This window comes from Gadus chalcogrammus, chromosome 7 (assembly GCF_026213295.1).
Source record: "Gadus chalcogrammus isolate NIFS_2021 chromosome 7, NIFS_Gcha_1.0, whole genome shotgun sequence".
In the NCBI taxonomy this organism is placed as follows: domain Eukaryota; kingdom Metazoa; phylum Chordata; class Actinopteri; order Gadiformes; family Gadidae; genus Gadus; species Gadus chalcogrammus.
This window is the reverse complement of record NC_079418.1, coordinates 22,084,387-22,105,487: the sequence shown is the minus strand read 5'-3', so window position 1 is coordinate 22,105,487 and position 21,101 is coordinate 22,084,387. Positions and strand designations below refer to the sequence as shown.

The 21,101-nt window shown below is 40.2% G+C and overlaps 1 long non-coding RNA gene across 3 annotated transcripts; it reads right to left on the bottom strand.

Moving 5' to 3' along the window:
- Nucleotides 1–286: 286 nt before the first annotated feature.
- LOC130385111 (uncharacterized) lies at nt 287–20,556 on the bottom strand. 3 transcript variants are annotated; one of them, XR_008895962.1, is made up of 5 exons: nt 20,488–20,536; nt 19,935–20,003; nt 1,956–2,063; nt 794–888; nt 287–628 (listed from the first exon to the last, which is right to left on the bottom strand). It is a non-coding gene; the product is annotated as an uncharacterized LOC130385111 (long non-coding RNA). The 3 variants fall into 3 exon arrangements; XR_008895963.1 differs by having other exon boundaries at nt 19,935–19,999; XR_008895964.1 differs by lacking the exon at nt 19,935–20,003 and having other exon boundaries at nt 20,488–20,556.
- Nucleotides 20,557–21,101: the final 545 nt, after the last annotated feature.

Genomic DNA, 21,101 nt, shown 5'->3' with positions numbered 1-21,101 from the left:
AGCCACCGTTACATTCTGACCTATTTTCTGATTGTTCCGGTATTTTTAGGGGCGATTTTCCAGGTCGGACCTCCATTGTTGTTTGGCCCTTGCCACATTTATGGATTTTGAAATATGGTGTGTGTGCGTCCATAGCTTTGGCATGATTTGACATATAAATGATGTCACTTACCAACTTTTTGTTGTTACTCTTCAAAGTCATCCCTCATCAAAATCACTCAGTATTTGATTTTGCATTGCTAGGATGTCAAGATCTAATATTTAATTTTATTCCGAAAACCACAGTTATATCATAACATCAACAATTTGATAAAACTAAAATAAACTTCAACCTTTTCCCCAAAGAATATTCCACTAATACCAGGTGTTTTTCTTCACATACTTTAAGGTTTTATTGAGTAGCCTATACTGCTGTGAGGCCAGGTGAGGACTCTGCATTATGCTAAGCAGAGCAGCCAAATGAGGTCCAATTGAGAATAACTGACAAATATATAGTGTGACAAGTGGTAATTGGCAGAAGAAAGCGTTCCGATCCGATGGTTCCAGTCTTAGGTAGATACGAAACCGAGGTGTCTGAAAGGGCACAATGTCAGTTGACTGGTGTTGTTGAGGGTGTCTTTAAACATCTCTGTTGAAGATAATGAGCATGTAGTTTGAGCATGCGTTTCCTCTTGAGTCTGTGTTTCAAAATAGACTGGTTTACTGGTTATCCCAGCTGAATGCAACTTTGATTCCAAAAGAAACGCACACAAGCACATCTTACATTACACATTTCACATTATCCTCAACTCACCCCTGGAAATATTCAACCCCAAACACAAATGAGGCAGAAATCTGGAAATCCTGGTGTTTATTTGTGGTGGCGATGTATTTACACAGATAATGCCCCTAGAAAAAAATCCAATTAACCTTCCATATTGAATGATTAAGTACACAATATTTCCCAGAGTCTCGAAATATTTGAGACAAAACAAAGGTAATTAACAGGGGAAGGCAGTGCCTTTATTTACAATCCCTCCTCAGAAGGCTGGACTGCCTGACGGGAATACTAACAAAGATTTGATTTCACTAAGCCTGGTAAGTATTATCAGCCATTATCCGCCGGTCCAATGTTGTTGTTGTAAAAGTAATTTGCAGGGTGTCCTCATTTCCCTCTCCACACCGGCCATTACATTCACTTCCTTTCACACTGAGGAGGTACTAAGTCCTCACTGAAAATGGGCCAATTCAATAAAATTAAAAGCCCCTCCTCTCCTGCCATGTATGAAACAACAGGGGTGAATTAGCAATAAGTGCCATGACCAGGATACAATCCGGGGACTGTGTAGGGGTCTCCTCCAGTATGGCTGTCATTCAAACACTTTCAAACCCTTCCCTCTGAGTCCTCTTGCTGCCAATAAAACCAGTGGTTGTTTGTACCATTTCATCATTCTTCAAAGTACCCAAAGTGGGATCTAAAATGCTAAATGCTGTATACCAAGGTGTGTACTCTACAGGGTTTTTATTTGTCACACACTCATACAGGATAGGATGTGCAGTGAAATGTTTGTGTGACATGCTCATGTATTTCTGTGCAACGGTGACACACAATTACCCCAAGATGACATCGCAGTGGAACGTGAAATGTCTAAATTCCTTCGTTAAGAATGCAGCGTACTATCGATTAGACCTTGAGGCGTGCGGCCCCTTACAGTGGATTTGCTTTGGACAAAAACTCCAAGGAACATTGCAAAGTTCAGTTAGATTGCGGGGGAACTAAATGAAGGAAGAGGATTCAAATGTATGGTTTAGGCAAAGCCAGCGTCTCGGTGTGACGCACATTATGCCAATTTAAGGAAGGAAGGAAGGTCACCCCCCTCCCCCCCCCCAATACCTTCGTCATCTTTCTCTGGACTCCCTCTGAATGATGAAGGGAGAGACGGACCAGGAGGAGGCAGAGCGAGGGGATGACTCACCTCATATGCGTGCGTCCCATCGATGACAGCCGCGATCAGAGTGCTCACAACGCCAGCGGTCAAGGTGTCTTCGCTGTGGGGCCACCCTCACGGCTGGAGATAGCGCAGCTGGTAATGGTGTTCAAGGGGGTGCAAATGAAGTTCAACAAACACAAAAAACAAACGCGACTATACTCATCTTTGTGATTCCTATTACTTCTTGGTACTCTATTTGGATATTTTGGATTTTAAAGAACTGTTCCTTTTGTGTTTATGTCAATTTGGAATGCATCAATTTGGATTGTCCTCAGAATAACTTATTATTGGATAATGGCATCCACTAAGGTCAATGGGTTGTGTGCTTAAAGGTGTGTTCTGAGCTTGAGGGGATGGCTGCCTTACATTTACATTTAGGGCATTTAGCTGACGCTTTTATCCAAAGCGACTTACAATAAGTAATAAACACATTATATCTCTGTATATGCTACACCTACATGTTCTCTGACCATTTCAATATAAAATAAGGGTTTCCCTCAATATTCCTGTAGCAAGCAATCAATAAAATGCATATTATATTTATTTCAAATGATGTTCCATTCCACATTCACTTACTTATGAATAAACTTAAATTCCCATAACTTATTTTCAACATTATGAGGGCATGTCATACATCTATATTCACAATATGAAAGAGGTAAGACCCTGTTGTCACGTTAGGTTCTGCTCATCTGCTTTTTATAGCTCTTTCGTTAGATCTTTGAAGAAGTCAGTGTACACATGCTCGCACAGTGCCTTGTGTAAAGTGGGTTCAGTAATGTCATGTAATAAAAAAATAACCTCAAAACAAATGGTGATCAACTTTGGGTAGATGACATGTGAGAGAAAACAATGGATATTTGTTTTGATAAATCATCCATTCATACTTAATCTTCGCATAATTGAAGAGGTAAGTGACGATAACAGAAAACATGAGCAAATGCTGAAAGGATCATCCTTTGAAATAAATATGATATGCATTTTATTTATAAGGACTTGCTACAGGAATATTGAAAGACACCCTTAAATTGAAATGGTAGGAGATCATGTAGGTGTAGCACATACATAGATGTAATGTTTTGCATTAGCCCATAACAATAAAGTAATAATGAGTGAACAATTAGGGTTTTACATTGTATTATTTCAGTTCAATTCTAGCTACCTGTGAATGCACTGTATAACGGGTGCACTCTAATTATGTGTGTTGCATTTGATGTTGGGAAGCTATTCTGGTGGAAAAGACAAAGAGACAGATGGTGTGACAATAGATTTCTCTCCATGGCGTCCTTTGAAAATCTGTCTCTCTGTAATTAAGTGATACAGGCAGCACTGGACTGCTTAGATTCCAGTCTCAAATCACATGATACGATGGCAAACCCACAGTCAGTAAAGATCACGGTTCACTGCAAGGTGCTTACTACACTGAACTATATACAGTGGCACATTTTTTTAATTTTGAAGTACATGCACAAATGTGCATGTACATCCATAGAATACATTTGTTGTGACTTTTGGTGACATTTTTATTTTGTAATGTCTCGTTAATTCAACAATGTCCAAACCCAAAAAAATTATAATAGAAAATGAGATGTCACTGCAGGCATTTGAGGACAAATGAATCAGAGGAAAGATGGGTTAAGGGGAATGAGAACAACAGAGTTAACAATAGAAGCAGTGACAGACGCACAAACCAAGGGAAACAAACAGAACCGCCTACAGAGGCAGAAACACAAAAATGGAAGAAAAAAGAGCGAGGAACAGATGCAGTGAGGGAGATGAGAGAGAGAAAGGGTGAGAAAAAAACACTACTTTGCACCTGTCAGTATGAATTATGAAACCATTTCAGGGAAGTTTAGGGAAAACCCAAGATATGAAAGTCTCATCCGCAGAACGGATAATTTCAAAATGGGGAAAACTTTCTTTGATCAATGGTGGAACATTTAGCATTCTGAGACAGGTAAAGAGATAAGCACTTCAGCCAGGGAGAAGGGAAAACAATAATGGTATTCATAATGTACTCTGGCCCCCAAATATCAATTCACTTCAAACAAAAGCTCAAAAACAGCTGCAAATATTTTGCATATGTGTTACATTGAAGGGTAATTCCTGCAGCCAACACAGAGGGATGTTCTGTCCTAAATGGTATAAAGTAGCAAAATCTACCATACACTTCGAATAATAATACTCTTAATGCCAAAGTCAAAATAAATGATTGCCCTTGATGGTAAGATTCAAAGTGCAAAACCAAGATTGAATTCTAGCCGTCAGGTTGATGAGGTAACTGCAAACACTGTTACAAATTGGCAAGGGTTGGAAGTGTAAGCGACAGTGAAAGAGAGACTTTCCCGAAATCTCTCTCGCTCCTCCTACGCATACTTTTTAAATAAGTTTCTTTGGAAAAGGTGAATAGTTCAATCTCACTAGTTACTAAGTGTAGTACTTTTTGTCCATCACAAATAATTGAATACCTAGAAATAATGAGCAGGGTTAATCAATTCAGAACTAAATAAAGCAAGCATGTTCAAAAATAATTAGAATTACAATGTATGTGTCATGGTTAATATGTAGTGTGCATATACAATAGGAAGATTTGACATGCAGAGCAGGGTTTGTTGTGTTTAATACAAGTGCAAGTGGTGACAAAAACTGCAAACTTGCAGATAAAAAATAAATTCCTCTTGATATGAGAAATGTGATGTTGAGCGATTGTTGTTGGTAACTTGCCCTTTAAAAGTCATCCTTTAAACATAAGAAGAGGAAAGTTTAGCTTGAAAGAAAAGCACAGTGAAGGAGAAACCATCGAGACAGGTTGGTGTATGGAGGGTGAAAGTGGCCCATCCTTGTCCAATGACAACAGTTGATAATTGTTATTGGCAACTTTTACAATCAAGTGTGTACAATCAAGTGGCATCTGGTGGAACAGAATTGGCAGAAATGTGATATAATATTCATAAGAATGTTTTTTTCCTTTTTATGCATTTTAAATTTTACTTCCAAAACAACGTTTTGGAAGTACCGACTGGCCCCTTAGAGGCCATCATAGTTTATCCGACGTCGCTAGAGGGGAGGAGTACAATCAGCAACCTCAGTGCCAGATGCCACCAAATCCAACAAATTGCTGCTTTAATTATGGAACTGTTGATTGACAAATCATTTAAACCAATGAAAAGACTACAATCACTCCCCTGCACCCTCAGTAGATAAAGAAGTAGCATATCGCCTTCCTCTTTGTGTTGCTTGGGAATTCTTACACAGCACTACAACAATTTATATTCTGGCAACTGTTGAAAACGTTTTTGTATATTGTAATGATCTGCACAGTATTCTGTGTTCTTCAACTAGTTTGGTGTTTTGCCCCATTGCTATGAAGCTGGGAGCCCAGAGCCCTCTCGTGATCCACAGAGGCATCCATATTCATCTCCGTTGTGGTTAGCACCACACTGTGTAGGCTCATGAACCAGAGTTTGACTAGCCTTGCCCGGGGTGTGTACTAGTGCTGTGCCCTTGAACGCTGCACATGTCAAAAGATGGGAATCACTGTGCGCGTGCCTGCTTGCCTGCGTGCGTGCGTGCCTGCGTGCGTGCGTGCCTGCGTGCGTGCGTGCGTGCGTGTATGGATCACAGTTGCCTCAAGTAGGGACCAGATTTCTTCCTTCAAGGGAATGGATGACGGTTTGATTGGATCACACGACGTGACAATCTGGTTTCATGGGATTAGATCGATTTGGCGTCTGCTGAACCCTGGTAGTACTGGCAACTCATATGTGCAAGATGATATTGTCAACCTATAAGTCCCATTTCAGATAATCCTTATCAAAAGTATGTTTGATGTTACACTTCACTTTATGCATGTACTACTTGCTATTCAATCAAAGCTATATGAATACCTGAATGATTTTTATGTCTAAAACTAAAGAATGTGGTGCTAAAATATATATGCAATCATCCCTAACTCATCATTTAGTCCTTCTCAGTACTATTCCAATTTTGTCTCTACACACAAACTCATGAACAGATACGTATTGTTCACATTACCCATTTCATTTGTCACAGGGGAAAAAATTATTCACCTCATTCCTTTGCTGTAGAGCAGAGAAAGGAATACTACAAGAACGCACAGAGTACTACAAGAATGCTGTAGATACATTTGAAAATAAAAAAATCTTCAAAATGAAAGCTGCTTCGTTTTCCCATTAATGCTCTCAATCAAATTATTCACCAGACACTAATCCCTGCAGAAAGGTTCATAGCAGACTGATTGATCCTTTTGTTCATAACTTTTTGTGACCAGCCTTGCACCTTAACAGATGGGCGAGGTCAGGCTGGGCGCTTGCACCCTAAGGACCGGGGACTGTCGTCATTATTAGCCCGCCGATGAACAAGAAGGGTGGAGGGAAGGGGATTTTAAGACACGATACGACAAGAATTACAACGACCACAACGAGGAGGACCAAGGACTTTTGAGGTGATCCTCATAGTGGCAGGCGTGACGTGTGACTCCATCATTTCAGCGCACGTGTGTGACGGTGAAGGAGCCAGGCATAAACACCGTAGACTTAACCATGCCCTGGTGTTTTTGAAAACAGTCCTTGATAAATGGTATGTGACAGGGCACCTTGAATAGCCTGTCGTTCTTCCCTTTATTTATTATTTATTTGCTTTCTATGTCAGGTACAATGCTGCCTCCGTAAAAGTGTTCCAGGAAGAAAGGAAAGGCTAGGAAATATGCTAGGATTGTTGACTAATGGAGATTCCAGGCATGCTGTAGGAAAGCTACTTCGTTTTCGTCTCTGCCTTCACATTCTCCGCTTAGACCCTCGACAAGACGCATTAGGAGTAGACCATTCGCCCTGACCGCAAAGGCCGTGTACCTGGCAGGGTTAACTCGGATGAGAAGCTTTTCTTTTTTCTTTTTTGTTACCCGGCGTGTGAGGTTATTAAGCGCTTTCTGCTGGCGATGCACAGTATAGGCATGGACTTCATTCTTCATTTTGCCACCAAACAAGGAAACGTGAACAAGGAGTAAAGGAAGAAAAGGGGTAATTTAAGACTGAGGCGAAGGAAAGGGAGGTATGGATAGATGAGGCTTTTCTCCGTCGCCTGCCACATATCAAATACCGCCACCCTAATGGGAACTTTTCCTCACAGCAAAGGGGGTTGATGAACAGCTAGCCTGGGCCGGCAGAGGCTACTGTCAAGTGTGTATCCATTATGGTCAGTTTCCTGGGACTCCCTGATAGCTACTCCATCTGGATGCTGGATATTGCCTTTGCACGATTGCACGAGCCAAATACATGGTATCCAACAGATGCTAAATGTAGCAATTCTCGACATATATTTTCAGCTGTATTTACTGCAGCTGGTTAAAGCATTAAAGAGATATGTCCAAATCTAGAGGTGGAAACTTATATAGAAGAATCTTAATATCTTGAGTGTTCGTTTTGCTTTATTCTAAGCCCTGGCTAAAGATGATCATTCAAATTATACAATCTTAACAAATTGAATATCTTTAGTTGTGCTCATTATATTGAGTCTTTTGAATAATGTAGAGAGAAGGTCATTATTACAAAATAATAGTTTTATTTCGCTTATGATTGGCTTATGATTGAACACAACCTACAGGTAACAAAAAAATCTCATAATGTATGTGCTTCTGCTGGGAAAAAGTAATGTTGAAATCTATGTTAACGTCTGTTTGTTATAATCCTGCTATTCAGAAATACTGACGGTAGAATTTCCTTATTTATCAGAATCTAGTGCTCAAATACGCCGTGGAATACAGCCCTTTTGATGACTTTCATCGTGCTGTAACAGTGATCCATAATGGTATAAAACGTTCAATTGACGCTCAAGGTAAAACGCCACTCATCTATGACCCTAAGGTTAGCATAAAACATCAAAAAAATTATGCAAGACGCTACGCTCCCTTTGCTCGTCAGTCACAATACAAATACATTCATCATCATTGCATTCCCCTTCAGGAGCTGAATGCAACATTGCTAATGTTGTTCATTTCCCCCCAAAAAAACTTGAGACACACTTAGTCCTTCAATGCAGCGTTTAAACCACTGCAGCATGTAATTGAATTTGCCTCCTCAATGTTGAAATTGGAACTAATCCCAATGTTGAAGATAGGCTCTGAAGGGGTCCCTGTTTGATGAAGTGCCTTTGAGGGGAGCTTGGGGGGGTTCTATTGTCAGTGGACAGTGATGCAAAAATCTGTCATTAATATGGAAGCACAAGGCTTGGCAGGTGATGTAAGTAATGAGGGTCAGGGTTAGTGTAAAGGTAGTTGAGAGGACCAGGAAGCAGAATATTATAGTGGCAGAGAGGGAATTCGCCTTGTATGGAAAGACTCCCTTTTTTCAGGTCTACAATATTAACATTGTTTTATACTTAATATGCGTGTTTTTAATGTAACTGAATGACTTCATACACTACTACTCGACTACTCCGTGGTATCTAGCCGTCTGTCAAGAGTGCTTTTAATCAAGCATTGTACAAATAATATGTTGGCCACTCTGTATTGGAATAGTCAAACATGTTTACATTCCTCAAACAAGTCTCATTTACTTCTCTGCTGCAACCCCGGGATTTCCCATTCGCGATTAAAAATATATTCAAGGGACAATTGGAGGCTATACTCATTCAATGCCAGAATCCCTTTGGGCATCTTTACTTTTAGCGAATTACCTTCATAGTTAATGAAGATATTTGAATTAATACAATTGAGCAATACTCAATCTGACTGGTTGATTACTAAAATTGTTCCATTATTCTGTTCCATTAACACCTACTAGAACAAACGCAACCAAAATTTGCTTCTACATGCTTTTTTTCATTTCAACATGTACTAGCTGCTACATGATTAACGAAAATGACTATAACCAAATTGGCGGTTGTGTTATCACGATGCCTGAGCCCACAATGCAATGAACAGGTGGGGGAGAGCATAACAAGCAGAGTCTATACTCTTTTCACAGGAGGTGTCATCCTACTTGAACACAGGTGTCTCTCATAACACTACTTATGGGCCTGCTCCTTTTATGTATCAGGGAACGTGTGTAACAATCCTTCCCCGACCACGTTCCCTACCTGCTATGTTCTTTGTGTCGTTAGTGTAATGTCTGTCAGCTGTTTTGATCGTAATTCTATTCACCTATGTTCCGTGTTTTTGAGTTCCCCAGTTTCTTCGCAGTTTTTCTGTTCTTCGTTTGTTGTAGGTTTGTTTCTTCCTGCCTTTCTTCCTTGAATAAAGTTTTATTTTGTACCCCGAGTAGGATCTCTGTGTTTAGGTTCACCTTCCAGCGCAAAACTTGACAGCGGGCAGCAGACTAGCCTAGGGAGGATACAGTCATCAGATTTTCAGTTTTCATGGAAATATTCAATCGTAACTATAATATGCAATTATATACAAATTTTAGTAACCTTGTTTGTATTATTACTAGTCAATTTGAAAGGAATTGTATACATTGTCCTTGGACCTAGAAATACCTCCCTTCCTTTCTCTAACTAAGAGGTGTTAAGATAGTTGGCCATTGTATTGCCACTGTAGCCATGAAGCCTGGTACTAAGGCCATGCCAATCGACTGACTTCTTTGTTGTGTTGATTCGTTTAACTTACTTGCAGCCTTGCTTGCAGACTTGCCCACTTTACCCATAGTGTATTGCAGTTTAACTTGGACCCTCCTGCCATGGCTGACTTGAGCCATGACCAATCCTAAATTCGCCAAGCTGGTCAATCCCCCTCACCTTTGGTACCCTTGTATTATCAACCAACAATGCATTCTTCATCAGATGTGTATCCAAGGTGCTCAAGTGGAAATTCAAGAATAAAATATGTCTACGGTATGCCTGGGGAAATTCATACACATTCAATAAGAAATATTGTTAATATTAAAACAAAATACATACCTAATAATTGTAATATTTGATAACATAACATCTCTCTATAACAACTCTGAGGTTGACCATCAGAATTCTGCTTACTCATTAAACACTCGCCTTACTATAATAAACCATTACACTTTCACAGGGAGATCAATTGAAGCAGGCCTTAGAAACATTTACACATGGAGTTGTGCAAGACATGGGAGGTTAATCATTAGGAGATTAATTGAAGTTGATGCTTTAGCTGGTGTGAACCAACTGTCATGTTGAAATAATCAAATGATTAAACACAAATTAAGGAAATTAAAGGATTTTGGCTGATTTAACTTGAATGCCGGCATCATTAAATAAGGAATTCCCGTGGCTTAAAACATCTAAATTAATATTTATAGACTGAATCGCACTCAGACACCACTCCCACTCACCAAAGTGTGATGATATAAAGATGTATACTGTGAATTAATTACAGGTATCTTGTTTATCCTCTTTTGTACAACAACTACTGTCTGTTTTTTTATATATCCTTTATTATCTCTTATAGTTTTTTGGGGTCAAACTTTCACCTAAAGCCACTCATTTACTGGACACTTGATGGGATGCATGCAGGCATGAAGTCGTCGACAAACATGGACTGCGTGTAACGTACACTGCAGAATGGAGGGTTATCGTAATTGAGTCTCACTATCAGGACTTCGACCCCAAAAATAACAAAACACACACGCAGTACGCATACACTAATAAGATCTGTTTTGATTTGAAGAGGGAAATAATGACCACCCAAGCCCATCAAGATAAACAAAAGCCTTCAAACCCAATTAGAGCGGCCTGTTATAATAAATGAAAGGCACTCGATGTAATGGTTTGTTAATAATACACAACCGCCAGGGCTTTCTACAACAATCGTCTAATTAGGGGAGGCGGTTGGGATGTGACCCATTTCTAAACAAATACAAAACGACAAAAAACAACAACCATCTGCAACCATGTAACCCATCGTTTTCAATTCACCCGGCTCGCTTGAGAGGCCCGCGACAGACGACCGTTCGAGAGGAGGAAAGCGACGGACGGACGAACAGACAGACAGACGCGGTCCCTGGGCCGTAGCACTCGGCTTCGGTGGGGACCAGGGGGGCCTATGCCCGCAGCGTGAGCGGGTGAGTGCCAACGTGCCGCGGGTACGGTCAGGCGGAACAAGACACTTCATGGAAAGACAATGTCCTTTTGCTTTGGCATATAGGAGCTGTGTGTAATTAACCGGAGGCCAGGCGGCACGAACAGCCGGTGATGCTGGGAGAGGCTGTGCCTGCGCCCAGCGATCCTCCCGCGTCGAGGCTGACTCCGGAGTGAGTCTATTGGGGATACGGCCGGGGCGACACCACCAGCAGAATTTCCTTTTGGGCTTTTGATTAATACAGGAAACTAATTACGGGAGATCAAACATGGTAATTGCAGATTTTAATAGAAAAGAAGAAACCAAATATGTGATTGAACCCGATAGGACTTGACTCGGGGGTGTGTATCTACCTGCTACAAAACCCCTTAGTCAAGGCATACCTCTCATATATACCAGAAAGATGGGTAAGTAAGACCCAGTTTGTTGGAATAAATCAATCCACGTTCTCAAACATGATGTCCGTGTTTGTTTTACATTTTGGTTTACAAGCAGTTAAACGAAATCTAAACAGATTATTCCTTTTACATGATTTATTTTTCGGGCTGCTTTCTTTGTATTAAGGTCCAGTGAAAAGGGAGCAGGATAAAATGATGGCATGATGTGTTTGGAATGTTATTTAAAGCCTGGTTAACCACCTTGGCTAACCCTGAATGATCTGCAAAGTCCATCAACACGCTGGGATTTGCGTTCGACAGTAATGGAATCGGCCGACATTGTTTACCGCCTGTCAAAGTAAGGTTATGCCGGAGCAGGGAGGTTCTAAGCACCGCGCGCCGTGGCTTACTGATGAATTTGCTTTGAGGTCAGAATAAATTGAAATTTCACAGGTATGCTTTGCTCTTTGACTGTAGTGTTTTGTTGCTGTTCGGCATCGTCTCTCTCTCTCTCTCTCTCTCTCTCTCTCTCTCTCTCTCTCTCTCTCTCTCTCTCTCTCTCTCCTCTCTCTCTCTCTCTCTCTCTCTCTCCTCTCTCTCTCTCTCTCTCTCGTCTCTCTCTCTCTCTCTCTCTCTCTCTCTCTCTCTCTCTCTCTCTCTCTCTCTCTCTCTCTCTCTCTCTCCCCTTCTTTCATGTGAGGAAGGGGGGAAGGCTGGTAGTGTAATTAAAATAGCTGAACTGCAAAATGAAAGGAGATTCAAAGAGCATCGAGGACGGGGCTGTTACGAAGGTGTCATGAGATATACCTGACACATAATCAATCAGGGGAATCTGATCACAGAAGACCAAAGAATGGCTGGTGGGCAGGGAACACAGGTATTGCCATCGACTCCCGAGAATCCCCCCCACGGACGACCACTTATACATTCTGTATTTATTCCATATTTATGATGGACACCCTCCTGTGTTTCCTAGGCTTTTTCTTTTTATTAAAGTCCAAGTGTGCAAGATGCAAGAATTGACATTTACAAGGCATCACTGTGATCTTTCACAAACACCAACACCATCCACCGTTTATTTCTGATATATTTCAGTGCTCTTCTATTCCGTTACAATATGCATTTTTAGTGTAGAAAGCCATTTGGGGAATAGGTTAACATGGTCAGCATGAGGTGATGAATCATATAACCTTAAATATTAAACGTTCCTTATCAATCAACATTCAACTTCAGACCAATGTAATGTTATTAAATATTGACAACTTTTATCATTTAGATGAGAGTACCAATTGACAGTGAGCAAATCATTTGGCCGGAGAGATTCACGATAAGGATCTTTATGAGACTGATTGCTTGGTTAAATGGTGTCTGGATGCTGCAAAAAGAAGCCGGCAGGATGGGGAATAGGGAGCCTCCTGCATGCCTAGTTATTAGCTATAAGTGGGGCTGGATCCCAATATGCAAGCATTTAATTGCAACATAAATTTCCCTATGTGCATGGAAGATGTAGCTCGTCTTATTCAACAAGTTATTTTGCAGATATATTAAAGTCAACGTCATGTTAACTTTGTGACGTTAACAGTTACAATGAAAAGGTTAATGACATGCCCCCACCAGCCCTTGTTCAGGTGATACGTTGATTGGTGGGCTGCTAGCTATATATATACAAAGAATACTAAAAGAATGCCTAATTGTTGATGGGTCATGGAATGATTTATAGTCCAACAAGGTTATTTGGTTAAGTTTGTTTTCACTGTTTCAGCCAACGTAGTCCAGAGTTATATAAAGTTTAGTCGACTTAGATATGAGGCGAGTAGCCAGAGGACATTCAGTCACAAAAGTGCTAGAGATAGTGTCTGAATCAGCAAGCCCTCCTGCCAGTACTCCAAAAATATTTCAGACTTTCGAATAGAATATGTGTTGGCTCACACTCGGCCCTCACAAAGTTTAATTTTGGTTGTGTCCCTTCTGACGTTATCCGTGATGACCAGAGATGATAGTGCAAAGACAATAGATAACACCATGACAACCAAGATATAGAATTGTTATAACTTCATTCATCCTGGTCAAGAGTTTCGAGATGCAGTCCAGTATACCCATCGTTAAAGAACCCTTTCTCTTGGGTTTCAAAGGCAGAGGTTTACTCTGAGAAGTCCTAACAGGATCCTGAATAATGAAAGGATTTAAACGGCGTAGCAAGGTTGGTTAGCATCCCTAATGGTCACATCTAATACTAGGTTATCCCATACTTTTTATTCTGCTCGCATTTAGACAGCCCTCCTGGCTGCAACCATAACACCTGAGGCTTTATGTAGCACAAACCCAATTTGAGTTGGCTGACTTCATGTCAAATAACTTAATTAACTGTACTGAGAACATGAGTGAAAAGCATTAAGGAATTTATGAAATGAGAAATGACCCCAGTGTCAGCAGTTAAATCGGTCTGTTTATTTCTGTAGCAATGCACATATTTACGCTATTGGTTCAGCTTTTGAGTACTTTCTTTCTTATTTGGTCAATTGTTTCTGCTTTTATTTCCCTACTTTATTCATGGTCTTGACCAATCTCATGTCAATATACAATATACAATATACAATGGGTATCTGCAGGTTACAGCAAGTCAAATTTAAGACTTTTTAAGACCTTTTTAATACCACCTTGAATGAAATTGAAGACCTAAAACACGTGATGGTGGGGGGGATCCCGCAGTATTATAACCCAAGCATAGCATGTGTGTCACTCAATGAGACTCATTCACCTACCCATGGTCGCAGACTAGCTAGCAAGTACGCAGATAATCGTTTATATATGCAGCTAGCAAGAAAGAAGCCTCTCTACATGTCCTTCCTGAAAAGTCCCACGAGAAAAATAATGCCCCGACAAATTTAAGACCTTGAGTTACAGTATTTAAGACCAGCATATGACATTTGTAACAAATTCAAGACTTTTCAAGGCCTTAAATTTAGAAACATGAATTTAAGACTTTAAGACTTTTTAAGGATGCGCGGACACCCTGAATATTGAGATGAAAAGTATCATAATATAAATAGGTTTATGGGTCAAAAGGAACATCACCTAACTCAACCTTTCAGTATTTTAAGATATTCATAATTTCATTTTGTTGGCAACTATGACAATTAAAAAAGCAGTTTGTGACGTTGAATATTTCTTCAAGCATGTTAACGAAATCAAGTCAGACATTAATTGCACACACACACACGGAAGAAGCATTAATTTCAGACAGAATCTGATTAGATTGTGAAATAAACGTTATGTACAGGCTTATGTTGGATGTTTCATATCTTCTAAACCGACAACATACGCTATTAATCAGAATCAGAATCAGATGGAATTAATTCAGTGTAATTTAACTGCATCACTTTGGGATAAAAAGTTAGGCTAGAAGCTGTGAAGTTAGCATACCAAATATGTTAAGCCTCAAGTTCCCTCTAACCAATCTTTAAAAAAAAAAATACTTACCAGGGTTTCATTTAGACTTCACAGGGTAATTTATAAACAGTTTATTTAGTTGAGTAATTAGTTATATTTATACACCCAGGTACCGCGGTGATAGTTGTTGCAACCAATATCGAAATTAAGAACACATTGTTCCTCAACTGATAATTGATGATGCTTGTATTTTTTTTATTTGTTTTGCAGAATAAAAAGATTGCCTGCCTTCTTTTTTCCCTCTTCTACTGTTGTATCAAATGGTACGGCGGCTGTGTGTTACCGGTGGCCTACGTGATACCGTTTTTACCTACACAACGCAATTCTAAAACCAAATTTATGCCAGCACAGACTTGATTTCGTGCCTTGTATTCATCGAATATGGTTTTGACTTTCTTAATACTGAGTTTATTGACTCGGAAGTAGATATTCAAAAAAGATATCTACTGGAAAATAAAATTTGCTGTATTCGAGTAATCCAAACTCTTGGCATGACGAAAAAAAAATCATTTAAGTTTCTTTTTTACAAAAAATCCTTTTCTTTCTTTAATAAGCTTTCACTGCAGCTGAGCAGCAACCAATTAAAGAGACAAAGGGACAATGAGGGAATGCTATTTACTTCCTTTGGATAATTCGGCAGAAATCAAAGGAGCCATTCCTCCTTACATCCCGCGATATAGTGTGGAGAGAGAGAGAGAGGGTGAGAGAGAGAGAGAGAGAGAGAGAGAGAGAGAGAGAGAGAGAGAGAGAGAGAGAGAGAGAGAGAGAGAGAGAGAGAGAGAGAGAGAGAGAGAACAATGGCGAAGAAAGCTGAGAATTTCTTCCTGCCAAGATTTTCTCTCCCTCGCTACAAATCAGCATTGTTAATAGATTTCTCACCCAGCGGTGTGCAGCTATATCCCGTCGCAGAAAACCTAATGCACCATGTCTGGGAGTCCCACTGGGATGACCCCACTCTCTGGCAAATTGCATTAGACTACATTATCCATGGTTCCTTTCTCTGGTTCCTCCTCTCTCTCTCTATCCCTCTTTCTTGGAGACAAACTCTACTGATAATGAAGAAGAAGGAAAAAGCTCTTGAGATCTTGTTTTGTGCTTGATAAGTAGTTTGAATGTTGCCTATTTGATCTGTAGGTTGGTACTGCTATTGATGTGGACAATTAGAGGTGATACGACAGGTCGGGAGGCATCAAAGGTGGGCGCTGAATGAATAATGTTTGAAGCATTTTGTCCTGCATTGTGATTTTTTTTGCCAGTATTAGAGTACTGGCTATGGATTTAAAGTTTATTTATACCCGAGTTCTGCAAATCCCCAATGAGATTTGGCTTCAATCAGCAAACCAGCTTCATAAAAATCCAAAACCATGCAGATTGCTGCTCTTACAATAGCAAAAGTTATTTTCGACAGCAGAGTCAGCAGAGTCCCTACAATTTATTTAACAGGGACTAAACATGCATAATTATCCTGCCTTATAATGTGTTCACCTAATGCATTATGCTAACCATAACGATAGCTAGAGGAAATAAGCTGAATATACAACCGAGCAGTGGACCGGGTCTTAAAGGGATTGACGTGTGAAGCAATCTCTCTCTCCAGTTATCTTGAGTAAAAATATTTGACTAAACGGAACGGAACACTTCACTAGACTTTGGAAATGGATGACAATGTCCCACCAGCGAAAAGGCAGATGGTTTCACATATTGCCTTACAGAAGGCAGAAATAACAACCCACTGTGAGACATGCTTTGGGGATATTGATTTTAATTAATGTCCAAGATTACGGGAATGAGCCATAAAACAATAACATATTACTGTGTGTAATTGATCATTTACAGAAGCGATCCACAGGTCCCTAGGGAATAATTAGTGTCTTATTCATTCCACTGCTTGGCAAGATAAATGCCATTCCTTTAGGAAAATAAGTTCCATTTAATGTTGCAGAAAAACAGTATAAAGTTAGCCTAAACTATCTTCACACATATTTTCATGAGGCATTTCCTGCACCTGCTAAGCATGATTCAATATCAGTCAAACTCTTGATTGGCAATGACTTATACCAGCACTTTACTCTGTATTGGCCCTTTCAAATATCAAGTGGAGACCTAACATTCTGGCATGGTCCCGATGAGCAAGGATTATCAAAGGAGAGGATTGGCACTTGAAAAGGGTTAGAAACATCCATGTGGAGGAAGTACATTTTAAGACTTCTTTGATATTTTGAAAGACCATATTGTAACTGTCTCAGAGACAGTCTGGACATTACAGAGATTTAAATATGTATTTACATTAATTGTTTAATTCATGATTTTATTCTTTGTTTAAATCTGATTTAAGTTGTGCTGTTAAAAATAGATATTGTGTCATTGCTTTGTGTTAAGAGTTTGTTTAAATATCTATCCCAGGGAATTATGGGAAAACGCGCCAAAAGAGATATAAAACCAGTCACGGACTCATGGGTTTTAGAAGAAGATGGACTCTGTATTAGGTTTATGGCGCTAACGTTGTCACGGTGTTATTTTTCTGTTTATTAACGTTTACCGTTTAGAGAGAGAGAGAGAGTTTTAAAAGGAAAATAAATATGCAAAAGACATCAGTATGAAGCGTGGCCGTTTATTGAACCTATGCAGCTACACATATACTTAACAAAAGGGGGGGGGGGGTTGTTGTGAATATGATGAAGGTAAATGAAAAGGAAAGGGAATGAACAGAAGTAATATTTCTCAGAAAAACATATTCAATTTCAGTAAGGAGAAGGCTAAGCTTTTGCTGTTTCATGCAAGTAGTTTCTTGAATACATTCTCACCTGAGATTAAGTTGAAGCCTCACACAATTTGGCGATTTTTTTGATGATCCTGTCTACGTGTAACTTTAGTTGGATAGTATATTGTGTTTTTCGCTATGTGCTGGTCTGAAATTACTATATGGTTTAATCTGTTGTTAGTGCTTGCCAAAGTGACCATTGTCTGATAAATGCCAACCTGAATTGTACCCTCAACTATACACAATAAAATAATCAAGCATTGAGGAATCATTCATTCCCTCAAACTAATCTTTTACATCTCACCTTAACCATCCACTCTGTCGTTTATGTAATCAAGTGCTATACTTCAACCCTTTCGTGCAATGACTTGTTTTGATATTGTGGCAACTCCTTCACTAAATAATCCAATTCCAAATCAAATCCAAATGTACGTACAAAGATATACATTAAACACACAAAAAATACAGTGCACTGCAAACGTCTTGCATTATATGAAAAATATGTGATTCAGATTAAATAGTTAGATGGTCCACCTGTTTTAAATTGCTCCTCCATCCCCAATCCTCCATATTCTGTAAATCAGATCCTGTCAACATGAACCCTTTACCATTCCCCTGTGAATAAAAATTAATGTTATTTACTGCAGAGAATGCCATTTACACCTGCTCGCAATATACTCTGCCCTATACATTAGAAGCCAATATTTTTTTTCTATGATAAAAACTAAACACAACATGACGCTTCATTATAAATAAGTAAACATCCTTAATGTAAGTTTATGAATACATAAGATATGGAAACATAACACACACACTTACACATATATCCCAGTATGCTTGTGTATGAGTGCAAATGTGTAGTTTGTGTATCTATAATTTTGATGAAACCATGATTTATGTATGCAACCCTGTTTTATGTTGCCGACTACGTTTACAACAAGGGATTCAAGTGCATATCCATAAACATTGGAGGAACGCCATTCAGTGGATTTTTGCGAATTCTCTATTCAACGTACTGTTGTATTATGGAAACACTTTGCCCTAAATGTGTTCTTCTTTCTACAAAGACCTGTGGATAACAGCTATGGGAACGCATGCTGTTCTGAACTTGCCGACACATAAGCCTCCTCGGGCTGATGTAACTAGACAGCACAGTTAAGGGCTGTTATATAAATATATATATGAGAGAGAGGGAGAAAGAGAAAGAGAGAGAGAGAGCCACAGGATCCGCTCAGCCATGTAAATTACTTTCCAGTAAGAGGTAAAATAAGAAAAACACCTGCCTGCTTACATACACCTCAAATCCTCTGCTGTAGGTAGAGGTGAGGCCTGCAGACACATGCTCCCCCATGGAGAACACTTCCTTACCCAAAGAAAATGTGTACGCCAGAGACACAATAGAGACTGAGTCAAAACAGGGTTTGTGAACCCATTCCAAGAACACGTTAGCGTAAAATAGGATTTCAATTTTAATAAGCTTTCACGCTATTAGGGGCTTTTATTTAATTATTTATTTGATATCTGTGTCCCCCCATAGCCATTGGTATGATTGCATTATTTATGTCTAATGACTTCTGTGCAATTCAGCAGATGGTCTGGTCATGGTTTCTGAAATGCTTCTTAATGTATAGGGTTGTCACTTCTGGATGCGTTTCACCCTTCTATAGCAATTGTGTCTGTATACTACCAGTGTTTGTGTTGTGATACGTTTGCGGATACAACTCTATGCTTTGTGTGCGCAAAATTGACATAACACCATGCTCCTTTTTGCATTTGTATGTTTTGTCAAGCAATCACTGTATGATGTGCAAAAAAGGGGTCAAAAAAATGGGGCGTTCCACAATCAACAGGAAAAGGCCATCAGAGGCACGGACATATGCCGTTTTCAGGCAAATTCAGCTGGGCAGAAGGGATAAGCCACCCTGGCTCAGGGGCCTCTCTTGAGGCCGTCTACTGCAGCGCAGGTCCCTGGTTGTTGGAGGAAGAGTGTTCCCGGCACACTCGCAGTACATTGTGCTCCGTTTGTTTGTTTTACAGTTTGATTTTTTCCCCCCCCACACACACACACAGTTTATGAGATGATTTGATCGCAAAATTGGACCTCCACCTCAGGGCCCTCACATCAATAGGAGGAGGAGAATGAGGAAGAGAGGGAGGAGGTAGAAGATGGAGAGCTCATGCTCCTCAGGAAGTGAGGAGGAGGAGGAAGATGGACAGGCAATGTTCCTCGTGAAGTAAAGAGGAGGAGGAGGATGAACAGCTCATGCTCCCCAGGATGTTAGGAGGATGAACAGTTTGAGTGCTTGACTCCATACCTGCTCAACCATCCATAAGCCTGCCGCCGTTCCAGACAGCAGGCAGGAGGGACCAGCTCCCCCTTCTGGCTGATTACACATGCGACGAAAAAAATAAAAGAAAGAGGGAAAATATATGGGTATCTCGGTTGTCAAGCAGTGTTGTTCTCAATGACAGATAATGTTACCAACATCCATAACCACACCCACACCAACACCACCCCCCCCCCCCCCCCCCCCACACACACACACACACACACACACACAACGGAGGCTGACGAGACAAGCAGGGTTGTGTTATCCACACTTGTGATACGGCACCATAAGTGCCACGCTGATAGCACCCAATATTCTCGTTGACGACAGCTGCACTTTGCTCTGGCACCTGCTCTTACATGCCAATACCTCCAGCTGCATGCTAATAGCCCTACATTTCACGAAGGGGCTCAAAGAAGGAGGGAATTGCAATATTTGCCATGGGAATTGAAGACTAATAGTTGATTTGCACTATTTATTCGATGTAGGCTACATGTATGAGTTTTAAGCCTAAAAGTTAGTTGATTCTGTAACTCACCGTGCTGAAGTAAACAGGGTTTGAAGCACGTGTAGTCCGGAAGTGGGACAGCGCTGCACTAATTACAACACACGTGTGCGCGCGCATGTATGAATATGTATGAATGTTTATGTGATTAATTGCGTGTGGTGGAAGCGGGCATTAAAAGATATTGTCGTGCTTGGGTGTCACATGGTGTTGTTTTGGGGTCTTATTGTATTTCCCCTAGTAATTATATCGGAGGAGGGGGCCACACAATTACAGCGTTCATTGTTGTGCTTTCCTTTCTTCTAAATACGTTCATATCAGTCTTTGAGGTTGGCATAGTATGTCGCCGCGGCCTGGCTAAGCGCGAGGTTTAGATGCCCATAATGAAACACAGAGAAGGGCATTTACTTTTTCTAATCGCCATGACCTTTATATCCGTTAGATAAGGAGGTGCTCGATAGGAACGATGGTTCAGGAGGAAATACGTATGTATCATGGAAATGAACAATATGCGTTAACACAAAAAAACGAATTAAAAAAAGTTTTGTGGAATATGGTGCATCAACATTGGTGTAAGGTAAACGAGTGTGGTTATATCAAGTCACCAAAGAATTCGTCCATACCATAACTCTTTACTGCCCTCTGGT